This window comes from Rousettus aegyptiacus, unplaced genomic scaffold (assembly GCF_014176215.1).
Source record: "Rousettus aegyptiacus isolate mRouAeg1 unplaced genomic scaffold, mRouAeg1.p scaffold_m13_p_2, whole genome shotgun sequence".
Lineage (NCBI taxonomy): Eukaryota > Metazoa > Chordata > Mammalia > Chiroptera > Pteropodidae > Rousettus > Rousettus aegyptiacus.
Window position 1 is genome coordinate 156,542,481 of NW_023416295.1, and position 15,699 is coordinate 156,558,179.

A 15,699-nucleotide genomic window follows, 5' to 3' on the forward strand; every position below is an offset into this window, starting at 1 on the left:
TCCTTATGGTACCAACACAGTAAAAGTTGCTTGTTGACAACAGTCTAAATGTATTAGGTTGCCAAGTCACCCCTCATTGATTACTCCCCCATAATTCTCCTTCACTCTGGGTTCTCTGGCTCCCCCTGTGCTACCTCATGCTGTTATTTCCTCCCCATTCCCTCCCTCCCCAACATGGTTTGTTCCTGTCCAAGTGCCCTGCAGCCTCCACCCAAAGCCACCGTCCATTGTTCTGGTAAAAACAGCCCTTGGGAATGGCTGCAACAAGGGAAATCACTCTGGGGCTGAGGAGGAAGGAAAGAGAATTGGGAATGGAAAGGGCAGGTGATGGAAAAAGTGACTTTCCACCATTCCCTGGACCTGGGCCTGGAAGGCATTGCAGAGTGGTTGCCGTGGTGATGGCCAGAAAAGCACACTGTTGGTCTCTTTTCGGAACTGAAGAATGCTTGCTGATACCTCAGGCCCACATCTGGTATGGAGTACAGATTCCCCAGGTTTAGGAGCTTGCGCCTGACCAAAGGACGATACAGCGAGTGTGCCGGATATTTTGTTTGCCCCTCTGTACCTGCTCTGCGCCTTCTCCGCCTGCTTTGCGCCCCAGCAGGCTGACCTTTGAGGATTGCTTCTACTGGGCTCCCTTGCCCTCTGGCTTCCGGTCGCCAGGGGGAAGCATTGGCAGGACCTGGAGACGTGAGGAGAGCGGGAATAGCACTCACCACCGGGCTCACCTGCTGCTGGGCTGCCAGTTGGCAGTGGCTTCATTCCTTTCCTGAGGGCCACAGCTCCAGGCCTTGCTGGCTCCTGCTCCCTTCCCCTTGCCTCCCATGCGTCAGAGCCACAGCGGCATCCAGCTCTTGCCCGGCCCAGGTTGCTTCACCATTGCTATTTAGTTTCCCTCAACTCCACCCGTCCCTTTCCAATAAACTTTCCTCAGTCACCCTTTTTGGGTAAGTTCTCTGTTTGCTGCTGAGACCTGACTGATATGGATAATGTCTTAACCATAAGGAAGGAAGGCGGATGTCTCTGGACTCCTCTCTTGGTGGTCTTGGCTCTGGCAGGCTGGCTGTGTGGGTGGGGTATCCTTCCAGGTATAATTTTAGATGTGCCCAGAAGGCTGCCTTGCCGAGAAATAACCAGGCTGACCTCATAAAGGTTATTTCTCTGGATTAAAATGTGTTTCTGTAAAGATCCCACATTCCCTAGGAAGGTGAGTACATTTTCTAGTCATTCATTTCTCAACATGTCTTATAAGAAGTTTGACTCTAAGCTTTATAAATGCAAGGACTGTGTCTGTCTTCATTGTGCAGACATGGCTAGCACGGGGTCTGGTGAAGAGTAGGCTTAAATAGCTGTTAAATAGTTTATTTCCATCTAACAGATGTTTCTTGAGTGCCTACTATGTTCCAAGTACTCTTCTAGGTGCTTGAGATACATCAGTGAACAAAACAGACGAAGCTCCTCCTCGAGCAGAGGAACAGACAATAAATTCTATACCTATATAGTTGAAAAATCGTGAGCGTCACAGAAAAATAAAAAGAGCAGGATAAAAAATGTCAGGAGCGCTGAGGGAGGTGCTAGTGACATTTTATGTAGGGTGTTCAGGGCGGGGCTTATTTGAAGGCGACACTTGAGCAGGCTTGAAGGAGTGGGGAGGGAGAGTGATACACACAGAGGGGATAGCCCGGACAGAGGCCCTGCGTTTGGAGTCTGCCTGGCACCAAGAAGGAACGATAAAAAGCCCAGCGTGTTCGGAGCGGAGTGAGCAAGGGCGAAGCGGTTTGCCATGACATCTTTTTGCGTCTTGTTCCGGGCCTGACCTACCATTCGGAGTCTCTCGCCCTATTCCTTAAGGACTCCGAGGTCTGGCGCTCTCTCTGGAGAACAATACTGAACCCCATAACCGCATCCAGATTTCCTCTGTCCCCAGTGCTCTGAACAGCCAAACCTCTTCCTGTTTCTTTAGTGTATCTCATCTCAGAGACAGTTGATAAGGAAAGCAGGGTCTCCTAATAAATGACGTAAATGTGGCTCCTAGGAATTTTTTTTTAAAGTGAATAGTTTATAATCAATCCCACATTGGTGAAATTTAATTCAGTACAAGATATTATACTAAAAACGGTCAGGTTTGGTCCATGATGGTGGCATAGGAGGCTCCTGAACTCACTTCCTCTCATGGACACACCAAATGTACAGCAACACGTAAAGCAATTCTCCCTGGCAGAAATCCAGGAATCAGCCAAGTGACTTTTCTACGCATTGGACAAGTGAGAAAATACTCACATAAAAATGGGTGGGAAAGGCAGAGACACACTGTCACTATAAATCCCATCCCCAGCACAGCATTTGGGAGGGAATGTATAATTCCCAGCTTCTTCTTGAGGAGCAAAGGGTTTAGACCCAATATCTTGTACTCCAACTTTTTAGACTTCTATCTGAGGGAGGACCCCAAAACAACTAGCTATGAAAGCCAATGGGGCTCACATCCTTGGAACCAAGAAGACTATAGCAAATGAAGAAACACTTTTTAATGGGCTATCCTCCCAGGGCTCAGTGCAGAGGGAGCGGACAGAAACACCCATCTCCCCATCTTCCCCTGAAAGGGGCCTATTTGTATGTTATAAAAGTTGCTGCCTGAAGGTTAAGCTTCCAATCAGCTTATATCGAAGTGCTGTGTAGTTCCTCCCCCAGGGGCACTGAAAGGCCTTGGCCTACCCTCAACTGCTGGGAGCCACTAAGAACAAAAAAGTAGCTTGGGCAATGACAAAGGTTGGAGAGACAACCAAGGGTTCAGGATGGGCTAAATGATAATGTTCACCTTGTCCATGAGACCACTCCCTCAAGACTGGGAGAGGTGGTTGTTTTTATCTAATGCACAGAATCCAACACGAAAGTCAAGGAAAAATGAAGAAATATAAATGTAAATAATATGTTCCAAACAAAAGAACAAGATAAAGCCTCAGAAACAGACTTTAACGAGATGGAGAGAAGTGATTTATTTGATAAAGAGTTAAAAATGATAGTCATAAAGATATTTATCGAGGTCAGGAGAATGATGCATGAACCAGGGGAGAATTTCAACAGAAGTAAAAAATATAAGGAAAGACCGAACAGAAATCATAGAGTCAAAAAATACCATCACTGAAATGAAAAATTCAATAGAAGGGTTCTACAACAGGTTAGATGAAGTGGAAGAAAGCATCGATGAAGTTGAAGGTATGACAGTCATATTCTTACAATCGGAGGAGCAAAAAGAAAAAAGAATAAAAAACAAGTAATGACAACCTAAGGGATTTATGAGACACCATCAAGAGGACCAATATTTATATTACAAGAGTTCTAAGAGAAGAGGGAGAGAAAGAAGCATAAAGCTTATTCAAAGAAATAACGGCTGAAAACCTCCCTTACTGGAGAAAGAAACAGACATCCAGATCTGGGAAGTCCAGAAAGTTCCAAACAAGATAAATCTAAAGAGATCCATACTAAGGCACATTATAATTAAATTGTCAAAAAGTAAAGACAAGAGGAGAATCTTAAAAGCAGTAGAAGGAAACAAAACTTGCTATGTACAAGGGAAATCCCATAAGAATATTAGCAGATTTTTCAGCAGAAACTTTGCAGGCCAGAAGGGAGTGGCATGATATATTTAAAATGCTGAAAGAAAAAAATCTTTTGATGGAATTCTTCTCCTAGCAAAGCTATCCAGAATTGGAGAGAGTTTTCCAAATAATCAAAAGCTGAAGTCGCTTATCACCACTAGAGTATCCTTACAAGAAATGTTAAAGGACTTCTTCAAGCTGAAATAAAAGGACTGTATTTAATAATAGAAAAACATATGAAAGTATAAATCTCACTAGTATAGGTGAATATATAGTTAAATTCAGAATACTTTAATGTAATGGTGGTAGGTAAATCACCACTATTATAAATGTAGTATGAAGGTTAAAAAACAAAAGTTTTTAAAATAACTATAACTACAAAGGTAAAAAGATGTAAATTGTGACATCGACAACATAAAATGTGTATAGGGAGAGTAAAAATATAGAGCTTTGTACATATCCAAAGTTAAGTTATTCTCAGCTTAAAATATAGTTATATAAATATAAAATGCTTTATGTAAGACTCATTCAAATCACAAAGCAAAAACCTATAGTAAACATACAAAAGATAAAGAGAAAGAACTTTAAACTTACCACTACAGAAAAATCATCAAATCACAAAGGAAGAGAGCAAGAGAAAAAGAAAAGAACAAGGAAATCACAAAACAGTCAGAAAACAATTAATAAAATGACAATAGTAAGTCCATACCTATCAATAAGTACTTAAAGTAGAAAAGGAGTAAATTCTCTCATCAAAAGACATAGAGTGGCTGAATAGAATAAAAATCAAGACCCAATGATACACTGCCTACAAGAGACTCACTTCAGCTTTAAAGATACATATAGACTGAGAGTAAAGATGTGGAAATAGATATTTCATGCAAATGGAAATCAAAAGAGAGCAGGGGTAGCTATACTTATATAGCTTTAAATATAGACTTTAAGCCGAAGAATGTATTAAGAGACAAAGAAGGTCATTAGATAATGACGTTGTCAATCCAACAGGATATAGCATTTGTAAATATTTATGTACCAACACGGGAGTACCTAAATATATAAAGCAAATATTAACAGATATACAGGGAGAAATAAATAGCGCTATAATAATAGAGACTTCATTACCCCACTTTCAACAATGAACAAATCATCCAGACAGAAAATCAATAAAATGTTGTACTTAAACTATACATTTGACCAGATGAACTTAAAAGATATTTACAGAATATTTCATCCAACATCATCAGAAGCGCACATGGAACATTCTCTAGAATAGATTATATGTTGGGTCACAAAACAAGTCTTAATAATTTTAAGAAGATTGAAATCATATCAAGCACCTCTTTCAATCACAATGGTATGAAATTAGAAATCAATTAGAAGAAGAAAACTGGAATATTCACTAGTACATGGATATTAAACAACATGTTGCAGATCAATTAATGGGTTGAAGAAGAAACTGAAAGAGAAATAAAAATATATCTCAAGACAACTGAAATAAAAATTACAATATACTAGAACTTATGAAATGTAACAAAAGCAGTTCTAAGAGGGAAGGAGGTTCATAGTGATAAATGCCTATATTAAGAAAAAAGAAAGATTTCAAATAAATAACCTAATTTAATACCTCAAGGAACTAAGTCCAAAGTTAGTAGAAGGAAGGAAATAATCAGAGCAGCAATAAATAAAATAAAGACTAAATAGGCAATAGAAAAGGTCAATGAAACTAAGAGCTGGTTTTTTGAAAAGATAAACAAAAGAAACGTTAGCTAGACTTATCAAGGAAAAAAAGAGAAGACTCAAATAGAATTGTAAATCAAAGAGGAAACACTACAATGGACACAAATGACAACATAAGTACAAATAATCATGAGACTATTATGACAAATATATACCAATGAATTGAATAACCCAAAAAAACGGATAAATTCCTAGAAACCTACAACCTATTAAGACTGAATCATGAAGACATAGACAATACAAACAGACCAGTTACTAGTAAGGAGGTTGAATCAATATTCAAAAACCTCCCAACAAAGAAAAGTATAGGACCAGATGGCCTCACTGGTGAATTCTACCAACACTTAAGAAACAATTAATACCAATTTAAACTCTTCCAAAAATGAGAAGAGAAGAAACACTTCTGAACTCATTTTATGAGGCCAGCATTATCTTGGCACCAAAACCAGACAAGGATAATACAGGAAAAGGAAAGTACTATCCCTGATAAACATAGATGCAAAAGTCTTCAATGAAATATCAGCAAACCTAAATCAACAAACCATACAGCACAATAAAGTGGGATTTATTCCAGGGATGCAAGGATAACTCAATACCCATAAGTCAATCAATGTGATACACCACATTAATAAAATGAAGGATAAAACTGTATGATCATCTCAATAGATGCAGAAAGAGCATTTGACAAATTTCACATCTATTCATGGTAAAAATTCTCAACAAATTTGGTATAGAGGAAACCTACCTCAACACAATACAGGTCCTATATGACAAGCCCACAGCTAACATCATACTCAACAGTGAAAAGCTGAAAACTTTTCCTCTAAGATCAGGAACAAGACAGGGATGCCCACTTTTGCCACTTTTATTCCTAGCCAGAGCAATTATGCAAGAAAAAGAAATGTGAGGCATCTACATTTGAAAGGAAGAAGTAAAACCATTTCTATCTGCAGATGACATTTATATATAGAAAATATTAAGGACACCACCAAAAAACTTAGAACAATTTTGTTAAGTTGCAGAATACAATATCAATATATAAAAATTGGGGTCTATACATTATCAGGAAAAGATATTAAGAAAATCTCATTTACAATTGAATTGAAAATAAAATATCTAGAAATAAATTTGAGGAGGTGAAAGATCTGTACATTGAAATCTATAAGACATTGACGAAAGAAACCAAAAAAGATACAAATAAATGGAAAGATAGTTTATGCTCATAGACTGGAAGAATTAATATTGTTAAAATTTTTATGCTACTTTCTATTTCTAGGAAAAGTGCCACTGGAATTTTGATGGAAATTGCCTTGAATTTATAGATTTCTTTGGGCTGTATAAACATTTTAATAATATCAATATGTATGGAACCATAAAAAACCCTGAACAGCCAAAGCAATCTCGAAAAGAACAAACCTGGAGGCATCATACTTTCTAATTTTGAACTATGTTGCAAAACTGTAGTAATTAAAACAGTACAGTATTGTCATAAAAACAAACACATAGATCAATTAAACAGACTTGAGAGGCCAGAAATGAACCCACACATATATGGTCAATTAATTTATGACAAAGAAGTCAAGAATTTACAGTGGGGAAAAGATAGTTTTCTTAATAAATGGTGTTGAGAAAATTGGATAGCTACATGCAAAAGAATAAAACTAGACCCTTACCTTACATTGTACACAAAAAATCAACTCAAAATGGATTAAAGACTTGAATGTAAGACCTGAAACCATACAACTTCTAGAAGAAAACATTAGGGGTAAGTTCCTTGACATCATCAGTCTCGACAAAGATTTTTTTTTGATTTGATACCAAAAGGAAAGGCAACGGAAGGAAAAATAAACAAGAGGGGTTGTATCAAATGAGAAAGCTTCTGCACAGCAAAAGAAGCCATCACGAAAATGAAAAGTTAAGTTACGGACCGGGAGAAAATATTTGCAAATCATATATTTGATAAAGGCTCAATATCTAAAATATCTAAAAAACTCATACAACTCAATGGTAAAAAATAAAAAAAAAAAAACAATTGAAGTAAAAAATGGCCAGAGGAAACAATATAGACATTTTTCTCAAAAAGATATACAAATGGACAACAGGTAAATGAAAATGTGTTCAGAATCACTAATCACCAAGGAAATGCAAATCCAAAATGTAAGATGCCACCTCACACCTGTTAGAATGGCTGTCATCATAAAGAAGAGGTCACGAGTGTTGGTTAGGATATGGAGAAAAGGGAACCCTTGTGCACCGTTGACAGGGCTATAAATTGGTACAGCCACTGTGGAAAACAGTATGGAGGTTTCTCAAAAAATTTAAAAACAGAACTACCATATCACCCAGCAATCCTACTTCTGGGTGTATAGCCAACAGAAAAGAAAACAGGATATTAAAGAGATATCAGCAAGCAGTCCCATGTTCATTGCAGCATTATTCATAATAGCTAAGATATGGAAACAACCTAAATGTGCATCGATGAATGACTGGATAAAGAAGATGTGAGATATATAAATAGACACAAGGGAGTATTATTTAGCTGTTGGAAAGAAATTCTATTTGTGACAACATGGCTGGACCTTGAGGGCATTACGCTAAGTGAAATAAGCCAAACAAGTACTGTATGGTATTATTTGTATGTGGAATCTTAAAAAGAAAAAAAAGTCAAATTCAAAGAAACAGAATGTAGAAAAGTGGTTACCAGGGGCTGGGGGCTGGGGGAAATAGGGAGAGGTTGGTGAAATGTCTAAAATGTCAACTCTAAGATAAAGTCTGAGGATCTAATGTATTGCATGGTGACTCTTGGTGATAACGAAGTATTCTATAGTTGAAATTGTTAAGAGAGTAGAACTGAAATGTTCTTGACAGCAACAAAAAAAAAACACAAAAAAATAAAGATCAATATGTGAGGTGATGTATGTGTTAATGAACGAGATGGGGTGCGGATCCTTTCACGGCGTGTATGTTATCCAATCACCACGGCGTGCACTTTAAATATCTTACAATTTTATACGTCAATTTCACCTCAAAAAGGCTGAAATAAAAACAGTTAGGTACTACACATGTGTATGTGTCAGTGTTCTTAGTCGCAAAATATAGAAGTCATTCTTGTTTTGGTCAGAAAAGGAATTTATTTTAACATCTTTGATTCCCAGGACTTCCAGGAGGGCCAGAGAACCGAGCTTGCAGGCTACACTTACCCTATCTCCGACTATGTCCGTGGAGGCCTGCCACCCTCCCTGGTCATGGGCAGTGAATTTCATATTGCCGACACTGGTCCCCCAGACGCTAGAACCTTCTCTCCAGCAGGCCCCAAAGCCGATGCTCCTGTCTCCTCCAGCACCAGGAGCTGGGTCCTATGTGGTCCTTGCCTCCCCGCACTCTTCCTTCACACCATTTTAAACCCCATTTAGTTGCCTCCGGTTGGCGTCACATGCCTGCTACCTAGCTGCAAAGGAGGTTGGGAAAGTGAGGTTTTTTTTTTTGCTTCTACTTTGGAAAAGTGGAACTCGGGCCAGGACATTCTCCAGATATAGAAAGGATATTCGAAAGGGTTGGGTAGCAAGAAAACATGAGAAATATCCACCATGTGGGGACTGTGAGGTGGGGGTGAAGAGAACCACAGGCTCTGTCTGTGTTCTTGGTTGCAGCCAACAGACACTGACTCCGGTTAACTTAACCAGAGGGAACTTATTGCAGGGAAGACGGGGGAGGAAAGTGTAAGGTGAGGGACGATCATTTGTGGAGCATCTATGAGCTTTGCCATATGCATTACTTCTTTTAATTTTCATGCCAACCTTGTGGATTAGGTATCACTACTCCCACTTCACAAATGAAGGAGCTGAGGCTCAATGAAGTTAAGTGACTTGCCTGAGAACGTATAGCTCAATCAGTGGCCCACGGAGAAATAAAATCTAGATCTTTCCGATTTAAAACCCCATGCCGTTTCTGTGGTTTATTTTTCTCTATTTTTGTGTTCAGGGATTGTCCAAAATCTCCAAATATTTTTACCACTGCTGGAGTCCTGGCAAAGGCAATGAGTGGGGTGGCTGCCAAAGGCTGTGGCAGAGGAGGAGAGGAGAGGGAGGGGTTCGCCTCTGTGGGCCCTCTGTAGTCAGATACTTAGAAGTCTGAGCTTTTCCCTTGTAACAAATATCAGAGATATTTCTTCCGGCTTTTGGACTCAGGGAAGGTATCCTCACCTCTGTTCACAGAAACACATCCACGAGAAGCAGAGCCCTGGGGACAGGTGAGGCCAGGCCATCCCTGGGAGAGGTGAGCTAAGGTTTGTGGACTGGAAGTTTTCTGGGATTTTTGGAATATCATATGACCGCCCTGGCTGAAGCCACTGCTGAGAGAAATTCCCGAACCATGTGGCTCTGCCTCCTGTGGCCACAGACGACTGGCCCAACGTTAGCACCCGAGCAAGGGCGGCTCCGCTGCAGGCTGGCCGGGGGCCTGTTAGCGGGCCGTGGTGTCAGGGCTGTGCCCACAGTGGAGTGACAGGGGCGGGCTGGGCCTTCTGGTAGAGGGGCAGAAGCAGGAAGATGTCCAGAAGGAGCAGGAAAAGAGGCAGCCGGTCCGAGAGGTGATCTGGGCTCTGGAGTGCCGGGACCCTGAGCTCTGTACCCTTCCTGAGTTACGAGACCCACTGTGTGGCTGGCTATTCCTGGAATCCTTCAGACTCTTCTTGCTATCAGTTCCTTAAAAGGGTCCCAACATTTTTAGACCTAACTGAGCGACTGTGACGGTGGCAATCAAAAGAGACGAATGAGGACAGTCCCAGATTGTAGAGGCCGTTGTGGTCTGCCTGTCATATTCATAGGGTCCTGGCTTGGGGCCTGTGGCTGCTCCAAGTGCCCACTTGGGTCACTGATTTCTGGGTTCACAGGGGTGACCTCGGGGCCAGAACCTGATGGAGGAGTAAGATTTGGACTAAAAGCCAAGGGGGAGAGAAAGGAAGGGCTGAGGGACCACAGGTGGAACATTTTTTTAGTCAAGACACCATCACAATGTAGCTTAGTTGTGGGGTCTGTTTTAAGTGGTGTGTTACTGATAGCAGTCAAACAGATAGTTTGTATTTTAAAGGATAGATTTATTTATTTAGCTATTTCAAAATTCAAAAGGCACAGAAGGGAATATACTAAAACTTCTCCCTCCTCCCCCTCCTCCGAGGTCACCATCGTTGTTTTTGGCATCCTGCAGAAATGTTTTATGCGCATATAAGCAAACACACTCACATACACATTCTCCTCTCCCCCTTTTATTACACAAATATCAGCATTTTATTCCCATTGTCCTGCGCCTCGTTTCTTTTCATATGTGAATCATTTCCTAACTTTTCTCCTTGGTGAGGGCAGATTTGAGATATTCCTATGACAAAGTGGCCTTGTAGTTGCTCACTTGCATTCCAAAATGCCTTTCTGTCCGGGCCACAGGGGTGTGGTCAGCAGCAGCCCTGGACTTGCCATGGCCCTTAGGGAGGGTGTGTGTGCGCACGCTCGTGTTTATTCGTGTGTGCCTGTGCGTGTGCGTGCAAGTGTTTATGTGCCTGTGTGTGTGTATGTGTGTGTGTGTGTGTGTGCGCGTGTGTGTGTGCGCACGCGCTTCCAGGTGCAGGAGAGCCCTGGCCTCACTCAGAGAACCTGGTTCTAGTTCTGGAGTCCCACCACCAAGCCTGGGTCCCAACCTGCCTTCAGGCTCAGTTTCCTCCCCACTAAGAGGCATGACAAGAATCTTCCTTGGGGATGTTGCAAGGATGGAATGAGGACGCCATGCGAAGTGGTTCTGTGAATCGTTAAGTCCTGTGGGTGAGAGGTTATCCTCAGCCTGCCGAACTTGGAAGTCTCGTCCATTTTCCCCATGAGAACACCTCTGACCTTCTCTGCTCGCCTCTCAGCAACGTCCTCTTTCTCAGTCGATGGGTCATCTCTACCTCAGGGAGTAAACAAAAAGCGGTTTCCCAGCCCCCTGCCCACATCCGCCTACTCGCTCACTGGTACCTGCCCTACTTTACCTCCCTCCGCACTCTCTGGGGCACCTGAGGCCTGCTGCTATTTCTTCAGCCCTCCTCCCCAACACCTCGAGTCTTCGACCGCTTTCTCTTTCCTGGTTCCTTCTGATCAACATTTGAACACGCTCAGATTTTTTCTGTCTTAAAAAGCAAACCCTCTCATGACCCCACGTCACTTTCGGCCGCTGCTTTCCTCTTCTACTTCAGAGTCAACGTTCTTGAGAGACCAGCTTACACTTCGTACCTTCTGCCTCTTCCAGGTCCGTTCGCTCCTCAGCCCACTGTGTTTTTGAATTGAACTCGTATTGAGCTCTACGTGTCAGATGCTGTTCCATGCGCTTTTGTTTGTCCCGTATGGACCCATCTAATCCTCACAATAACCCAAAGAAGTAGGTAGGTACTCTTACTAGCCTATTTTACAGACAAGGAAACCAAGGCCGGAAAGGTTGAGTGTGATCACACTGAGTACAATCCACGCACGAGAAGTAAGTGCTGATGCTGGTTTCAAAACCAGGCTTGAGCTGCTTTGGTTCCTTAAATCTTGGTGTTCTGCTTTCCCTTCCCACCCCTCCTCCCTTCCGAAGTGAGTGCGTCCATTTCAGTGACCATTAAGTGCTAACCGACTTCCCTCTTCTCCCCTGCCCAGATCTTCCTTCTGACCCAAGACTCTTGGCTCTCTTTGCTACTCACTGTCTTCAACTGGACATTCCATAGTTATTCAAAACTGTCTCCAGATGAATGTACGACATGTTCAGAAGTTTGGAGGTTTTCGTTTGCGAAACGGGAGGCCATGGGGAACTGCTTTTGAGGGTGTGTGAGGGCATTCGATCAGATTAGGGCTTTAGAAAGCCTCCAGCCCTGCACACACAGCCTTCACCGGGTCAGGTGTCCTCCTTCAGATAACTCCTTTGTTATATCTTAGTTTCAGCTTAAATGTCACTTCCTCGGGGGAGGTATTTCCTAAGCTCTCCCCTATAGTTTCGGTGCCCTCGCTGTGGGCACTTCGGCGTCCTCTTCTGCCTCTATCAGATCACTTCTTATTCTGAATGGTAACTGCCCCTTTCCTTGTTTGTGCCCTGCTCCCCACCCCCCACCCTGTAAGTCTGGTGAGTTCATTTCCCTTTAGATCTGATGTGCACCGTGCCTTGCCCGCAGAAACCACTCTATAAATGAGTGCCGAATGACATTTGAGTGACGCAAATCTGTCTGGAACCGTGGGAGGGGCAAGAATTGCAAGGTGGTGGTTTGGTTCGAGAGAAGTCGAAGGAAGAAGCGTGGAAATAGAAACATGGGCACGCAAATAACTGTGTGGGCGTGTGTCTGTGTCCTGTCTGGGGTGTCTCTTACCTTGCATAGACAGGTCATGAAAGAGCATAGATTTCAAGGTGTGCTGAACTTGGGTTCAAATCCTGCCTCTACCACTTACTGCAATGTGATCTCGATAAAGTTCCTTAACCTGTTTGTTCGCCATTGGTATAAGTTACCTGAAACTATTTGGCATGACACCAGAGGGCCAGGGCTCTGTTCCTGGTTCTGTCCCTAACTGTCCTTGTGCAAATGGCCTCTCTCTCTACACCTGTTTCCCACCTGCAGAATGAGAGCCATTGCCAGAGGGTTTCTGAGGGCGCTTCCACATTTAAGACCCTGTAGCTTGATGTACACGTCTCAGATGTTACCTCTGAACATTTGACTCAGCAGGGAACATCTCTCCTAAGATGGTGGTATTTCACGCAGCAGTCCTACCTCACAAGAAAGCACGCCCCTGCCCACTCAAAGGAAAAATTAGAGAAGTTGTTCATGTGGACGGAATAGCCCCCACAGTGGAGTCTGCCGTCACTCTTTAAAAGCAGCGTGGGAATTACACTGAATCTGGTCATCTCTCACTAACAGGGAGGCTGGAAGAGACGATAAGACTCAGAGCTGATACTATCCCGCGGTTTTTGCACAAAACCTCTCCTTTCAGCCTCACAGCAGCCCTGGGGGGCGGTGACTTGACTGAACAACTACAGCGTGCTGTGTGCAGTGAGGGGTTATATTAATCAGGGTTCACCAGGGAAACGAAACCAATGGAACATGTGTATCCATATCCAGAAAGAGATTTGTTTTAAGGATTTGGCTCACACTATTACGGAGGCTGGCAAGTGCAAAACCTGCAGAAAGCAGCATGGAAATAGAAACACGAGAAGGGGGGTTGTCAGGCTGGACACCCAAGGAAGAGCCGATGTTGTGGTTCAAGTTTGAAGGCAGTCTGCTTCAGACTTTCTTCTTGCTCAGGGGAGGTCAGTCTTTTGTTCTATTCAGGCCTTCTACTGATTTGATGGGGCCCACCATATCATGGAGGCAATCTGCTTTACTCAAAGACCACCAACGTAAATGTAAATCTCATCCGAAAACACCCTCGCAGAAATATCCATGATAAAGTTCTGCCACATATCTGGGCACCTTGGACTAGCTAAGTTGACACAAAACTAACCATCACAGGGGCTTCCTGTTTAATTCCTCTGTGTTTTGAGGTCCCTATTTATAATGAGGAAACCAAGGCTCAGAGAAGTGAAGAGGTTAACTCAGGGCCATAGAACTATAGTTACCATGGTGACCTCTCCTCCAGACTGTACATGATAATTCTTGAAAATCAACACCCAGATGACCAGGGTAGAGATAGGTGAGGTCATGAGTAGAACCAGGTAGAAGATTCTAACACACTTTAACCAGAAAGGAAGTTGGGTCACTGCATCTCTCGATATCTAGATGAGATTGACTCATCCCTTCATCCTCATTGTGGAAACTCTAGTGTCTTCCCAAGATTTCTAAGATTGTCTGGGTTGGAGGTGGGAATGCATCTCTTGGTCAACCTGTCCTGAGTTCCTGCTTCTGCCCGGGTAGCAATCTTATCTCCACTGCCTGCATGGTTCCTGTTTGTCAGCTGGCAACTTTATTCTTTTATTTCAAAATCCACCTCCTCCCCACCCCACCACAGGGCTTTTGTGTTTGTGTCAGGCTTTATTGGTGGCCTGGGGTGGGAGATTTATTGATGGCCTAGAGGGAATTTACAGAGTGGCAGTGACTACAGTAAACTGGATAACAGACCAGGCGTTCTCCGAAGGCACCGTCTTGCGACTGTTTCTACAGCCCTGGCTCCAGCTTTCTATTGCTTGACATTCCTCTTCCTTTCCTCATTTTCTTCCTCTTTCTTTCTCTGCCCTCTCCTATCACTATCCTCTTCCTCTCAGAAATATAAATTAAATCTCTCTCAATTTCTTTTGCAGGGAAATTCCTCTAACCTCTTGCCCAGAGTGTTCATCTTGGCTCCAGGCCTCCTTCTAGGTGCCCTGTGAGTGGGCGGTGCTTTCTGAGAAGTCTTAATGAGGGAGGCAGGGCTCCTCCTCCCCAGGCGCTCTTACAAAGGTGGGGTTAGCTTTCTTCTCCCACAGGAGCTGGGATAAGGCAGTATCTGAACCCAGCTCAGGCACTGCCCTTCCCAGAATCTGCCAGGTGAGAAGGCCACCTCCACTTGTCTCATCTGTAAGGACAGATGTCCAGTCTGCTTAAGCTGGAGGCTCTAGGCTGTGATCCCACACAACTTTATGATTCATTCTCTCCGGTGACTTATTCACAGTGAGTGGGCACTCTGGTCAGAGGGCAGGAGGGTCTGGTCTGGAAATTGCATGTGACATTCTGGAATCTGTAAGATTCTGTGCACAGGTGAACACCTACCAGGAAGTTCAAAGTACCCCCTTCCACTGAGAATACATTAGGCACTTGTATTTGGAGCCCCTCCTAGGCCTCTTAGGTATCTACACACCCTCTTCCTTGTGATGGACATTGAAAGCTGGACATCAAGCACTCCGAAATTCATATTCACAGACTCCAGAAGCCTTTGGGTTCCTGAGATGTGTGTGGTAGAGGAGGCTAGTGCTGTGGGCTTTGGAGGTGAGTAGACATGGCTTAAGCCCTGACTCCATTATTTGCTGTGTGGATTTGGGCAAATTACTTAACCTTGCTGGGCCTTAGCTTCTTCTTTTGTAAAAATGGGCATCATAACATTTCTGTCATGAGAGCTACTGAGAGGACAAGGAAAGGTAAGATGTGGTAATAATTTAGCATAAGACCTACCTGTTCAGGTCAAGGTCCAGGAAGCAGAGAGCCTGAGCCCTGCTCTCTATAGCTTCCGGACTCTAAGAGGAGTGGGGCTCACCTGATCCCCCACCCATCTCCCAGCCCGGCTCTCACTGAGGCTTAGGAAGGCCCCTGTATATTTTGGTTCCTGCTGGCTGGTGTGAGATCATGGGAGATTGAGTTTCCAGAATGGTGCTGACAGGCTGATTTTGTGTGACTGAAATTGTTTATATCTAG